The sequence below is a fragment of the Oncorhynchus clarkii genome, chromosome 2 (genome assembly GCF_045791955.1).
Source record: "Oncorhynchus clarkii lewisi isolate Uvic-CL-2024 chromosome 2, UVic_Ocla_1.0, whole genome shotgun sequence".
Classification (NCBI taxonomy): domain Eukaryota; kingdom Metazoa; phylum Chordata; class Actinopteri; order Salmoniformes; family Salmonidae; genus Oncorhynchus; species Oncorhynchus clarkii.
The window spans coordinates 8,216,175-8,221,734 of NC_092148.1; positions in this window are offsets into that span (position 1 = coordinate 8,216,175).

Genomic DNA, 5,560 nt, shown 5'->3' on the forward strand with positions numbered 1-5,560 from the left:
CTGGCTAGTTTGTCATAATCCTTCTATTAATTGGTCTAGTAATTCTATCCTCTCCTGGAACGTCTCTTGTCATGTGAAATGTTTAATGTCTGCTATCCCTCCTGTTTCCTCTGTCTCTTCTTCACAGGAGGAGCCTGGTGATTTGACAGGGGTGCCGGAGGAATATCACGATCTGCGCACGGTGTTCAGTCGGTCCAGGGCCACCTCTCTTCCTCCACACCGGTCGTATGATTGTAGTATTGATCTCCTTCCGGGAACCACTCCCCCCCGGGGTAGACTATACTCTCTGTCGGCTCCCGAACGTAAGGCTCTCGAAGATTATTTGTCTGTAGCTCTTGCCGCCGGTACCATAGTCCCCTCCTCCTCTCCCGCCGGAGCGGGGTTTTTTTTTGTTAAGAAGAAGGACGGGTCCCTGCGCCCCTGCATAGATTATCGAGGGCTGAATGACATAACAGTGAAGAATCGTTATCCGCTTCCTCTTATGTCTTCAGCCTTCGAGATCCTGCAGGGAGCCAGGTTTTTCACTAAGTTGGACCTTCGTAACGCTTACCATCTCGTGCGCATCAGGGAGGGGGACGAGTGGAAGACGGCGTTTAACACTCCGTTAGGGCACTTTGAATACCGGGTTCTTCCTTTCGGCCTCGCTAACGCTCCAGCTGTCTTTCAGGCATTAGTCAATGATGTCCTGAGAGACATGCTGAACATCTTTGTTTTCGTTTACCTTGACGATATCCTGATTTTTTCACCGTCACTCCAGATTCATGTTCAGCACGTTCGACGTGTCCTCCAGCGCCTTTTAGAGAATTGTCTTTTTGTGAAGGCTGAGAAGTGCACTTTTCATGCCTCCTCCGTCACATTTCTCGGTTCTGTTATTTCCGCTGAAGGCATTAAGATGGATCCCGCTAAGGTCCAGGCTGTCATTGATTGGCCCGTCCCTAAGTCACGCGTCGAGCTGCAGCGCTTTCTCGGCTTCGCGAACTTCTATCGTCGTTTCATCCGTAATTTCGGTCAGGTGGCAGCTCCTCTCACAGCCCTTACTTCTGTCAAGACGTGCTTTAAGTGGTCCGTTTCCGCCCAGGGAGCTTTTGATCTCCTCAAGAATCGTTTTACATCCGCTCCTATCCTTGTTACACCTGACGTCTCTAGACAGTTCGTGGTCGAGGTTGACGCGTCAGAGGTGGGCGTGGGAGCCATTCTTTCTCAGCGCTCCCTCTCTGACGACAAGGTCCACCCTTGCGCGTATTTTTCTCATCGCCTGTCGCCGTCGGAACGTAACTATGATGTGGGAAACCGCGAACTGCTCGCCATCCGCTTAGCCCTAGGCGAATGGCGACAGTGGTTGGAGGGGGCGACCGTTCCTTTTGTCGTTTGGACTGACCATAGGAACCTTGAGTACATCCGTTCTGCCAAACGACTTAATGCGCGTCAGGCGCGCTGGGCGCTGTTTTTCGCTCGTTTCGAGTTCGTGATTTCTTATCGTCCGGGCTCTAAGAACACCAAGCCTGATGCTTTATCTCGTCTCTTCAGTTCTTCAGTAGCCTCCACTGACCCCGAGGGGATTCTCCCTGAGGGGCGTGTTGTCGGGTTGACTGTCTGGGGAATTGAGAGGCAGGTAAAGCAAGCACTCACTCAAACTCCGTCGCCGCGCGCTTGTCCCAGGAACCTTCTTTTCGTTCCCGTTCCTACTCGTCTGGCCGTTCTTCAGTGGGCTCACTCTGCCAAGTTAGCCGGCCACCCTGGCGTTCGGGGTACGCTTGCTTCCATTCGCCAGCGTTTTTGGTGGCCCACCCGGGAGCATGACACGCGTCGCTTCGTGGCTGCTTGTTCGGTCTGCGCGCAGACTAAGTCCGGTAACTCCCCTCCTGCCGGCCGTCTCAGGCCGCTTCCCATTCCCTCTCGACCGTGGTCTCACATCGCCTTAGATTTTGTCACCGGACTGCCTTCGTCAGCGGGGAAGACTGTTATTCTTACGGTTGTCGACAGGTTCTCTAAGGCGGCTCATTTTATTCCCCTTGCTAAGCTTCCTTCTGCTAAAGAGACGGCACAAATCATCATCGAGAATGTTTTCAGAATTCATGGCCTTCCGTCAGACGTCGTTTCGGACAGAGGTCCGCAATTCACGTCTCAATTTTGGAGGGAGTTTTGCCGTTTGATTGGGGCTTCCGTCAGTCTCTCTTCCGGCTTTCACCCCCAGTCTAACGGTCAAGCAGAACGGGCCAATCAGACTATTGGTCGCATCTTACGCAGTCTTTCTTTTCGCAACCCTGCGTCTTGGTCAGAACAGCTCCCCTGGGCAGAATACGCCCACAACTCGCTTCCTTCGTCTGCGACCGGGCTATCTCCTTTTCAGAGTAGCCTCGGGTACCAGCCTCCGCTGTTCTCATCTCAGTTCGCCGAGTCCAGCGTTCCCTCCGCTCAGGCTTTTGTCCAACGTTGCGAGCGCACCTGGAAGAGGGTCAGGTCTGCACTTTGCCGTTATAGGGCGCAGACTGTGAGGGCTGCTAATAAGCATAGAACTAAGAGTCCTAGATATTGTCGCGGTCAGAGAGTTTGGCTCTCCACTCAGAACCTTCCCCTTAAGACCGCTTCTCGCAAGTTGACCCCGCGGTTCATTGGTCCGTTCCGTATTTCCCAGATCATCAATCCTGTCGCAGTTCGACTTCTTCTTCCGCGATATCTTCGTCGCGTCCACCCGGTCTTCCATGTCTCCTGTGTCAAGCCCGTTCTTCGCGCCCCCGCTCGTCTTCCCCCCCCCCCCCCCCCCCCATCCTTGTCGAGGGCGCACCCATCTACAGGGTCCGTAGGATTTTGGACATGCGTCCTCGGGGCCGTGGTCATCAGTACCTAGTAGATTGGGAGGGGTACGGTCCTGAGGAGAGGAGTTGGGTTCCCTCTCGGGACGTGCTGGACCGTGCGCTGATCGATGATTTCCTCCGTTGCCGCCAGGTTTCCTCCTCGAGTGCGCCAGGAGGCGCTCGGTGAGTGGGGGGGTACTGTCATGTATTGTCATGTTGTGTCTTGTTTCTGTCCTTTCCCTTCACCCTGTCTCCCTCTGCTGGTCGTTATTAGGTTACCTTTTCTCCCCCTCTTTCCCCCAGCTGTTCCTTGTCTCCTCCTAACTACCTCGTCACCCCTTTTCCCACCTGTTCCCTTTTTCCCTCTGATTAGTCCTCTATATCTCTCTCTGTTTTTGTTCCTGTCTTTGTCGGATTCTCGTTTGTGTTACTCATGCCTGAACCAGACTATCGTCGTGTTTGCTGCAACCTTGTCCTGTCCTGTCGGAATCTGCCTGTTCATCTAACCTTGTCCTGTCCTGTCGGAATCTGCCTGTCCATCTGAGCCTACGTGTGTTTCGTCATTAAAGTAACTCTGTTTTGTTAATTCGCTTTTGGGTCCTCATTCACGCACCATAACACCAGTATGCAGCTTGAAGGTTTAGAGGCCATGATTATTTTCATCATTGTGTCAAGAGATATAGTACTAAAACACTTGAGCGTCTCTCTTGATCCTAGGTCCTGGCAGAGTTGTGTAGACTCAGGACAACTGAGCTTTGAAGGAATACGCAGATTTAAAGAGTCCGTAATTTGCTTTCTAATAATCATGATCTTTTCCTCAAAGAAGTTCATGAATTTATCACTGCTGAAGTGAAAGCCATCCTCTTGGGGAATGCTGCTTTTTAGTTAGCTTTGCGACAGTATCAAAAAGGAATTTCGGATTGTTCTTATTTTCCTCAATTAAGTTAGAAAAATAGGATGATCGAGCAGCAGTAAGGGCTCTTCGGTACTGCACGGTACTGTCTTTCCAAGCTAGTCGGAAGACTTCCAGTTTGGTGTGGTGCCATTTCCGTTCCAATTTTCTGGAAGCTTGCTTTAGAGCTCAGGTATTTTCTGTGTACCAGGGAGCTAGTTTCTTATGATAAATGTTTTTAGTTTTTAGTGGTGCAACTGCATCTAGGGTATTGCGCAAGGTTAAATTGAGTCCCCCAGTTAGGTAGTTAACTGATTTTTGTCCTCTGGCGTCCTTGGGTAGACAGAGGGAATCTGGAAGGACATCAAGGAATCTTTGTGTTGTCTGTGAATTTATAGCACGACTTTTGATGTTCCTTGGTTGGGGTCTGAGCAGATTATTTGTTGCAATTGCAAACGTAATAAAATGGTGGTCCGATAGTCCAAGATTATGAGGAAAAACATTAAGATCCACAACATTTATTCCATGGGACAAAACTAGGTCCAGAGTATGACTGTGACAGTGAGTGGGTCCAGAGACATGTTGGACAAAACAGGGATGGCAACTATTTGAGACTCTACGTTTAATTGAAGTTTTATGGGAGACACACATCTGAAACAACACAATGTTGTGGTGTGATGTGGGTGTCCAGACTTTCACTGTGTGCTCAGCTCCTCCCCCTCAGTCTGCTGTGGCTTTATCTTTCTGCTGCGGGAGTCTCCCTGTGGGACTAGACACACACCAGGGGAGCCCCCCTGCAGGCTTGGTGTTTGAGGTCCAATGACATAAATAGAGAGGCCTCCTCAAACGCTTTCCAACCAGCACAGGAAGTGCGTGTATGTGTGTGTGTGTGTGTGTGTTAAATGTTAAAGGTGATGACAGAGGTACAGAGGCTTGCTATAGATCTGCTTATCTCCCAGCAGGACCAGGGGCGCATGCTGCTCTATCCCCAATATCACACACACACACACACACACGCACACACACACACACGCACACACACACGCACGCACGCACACACGCACGCACGCACGCACACATATTCATATACACAGACACGCACACACACTCACATGCACTCACACACGCACACACAAACACATATACAAACACAGTCACACTCAGTCGGACTATCACCACATGCACACATGCGCATGTACACACATATACACACACACACACACACACACACACACAGACACACACACACACGCACGCACGCACACATATTCATATACACAGACACGCACACACACTCACATGCACTCACACACGCACACACAAACACATATACAAACACAGTCACACTCAGTCGGACTATCACCACATGCACGCACGCGCATGTACACACACACACACACACACACACACACACACACACACACACACACACACACACAATAGAGAGCCACAGGAGATGACATGTCCATAATAATCCACTCTAAGCCTAGTGCTGTGCTGGCCCAGCCAGACCATGCACCTGGCACCACTCCACCCTCCTAGAAGCTCCACATCATAGTTTGTGTGTGTGTGTGTGTGTACTTGTGCATGTGGTGATAGTCCGACTGAGTGGAAATTCTAGCTGTTCCCGCGCGTGGTTATTGGTCGATGTTATTTGCCTGACATGATCAATATTGTCTACCCAATCAATATAGATGTACAACTTGGCGGAAGTTTAATTCCCGCCTTTACAAAAATGTATATGAAATCAGTCACTCACCTCTTGCTATAATATTCACTATTGAACTTCATTCAATAACGTTCAATTAATCAGAAAGGTTACTGTATGTGACTGCTGTAGATTCAGCCTCAAGGGGCGGACCTTTCTCTCTGT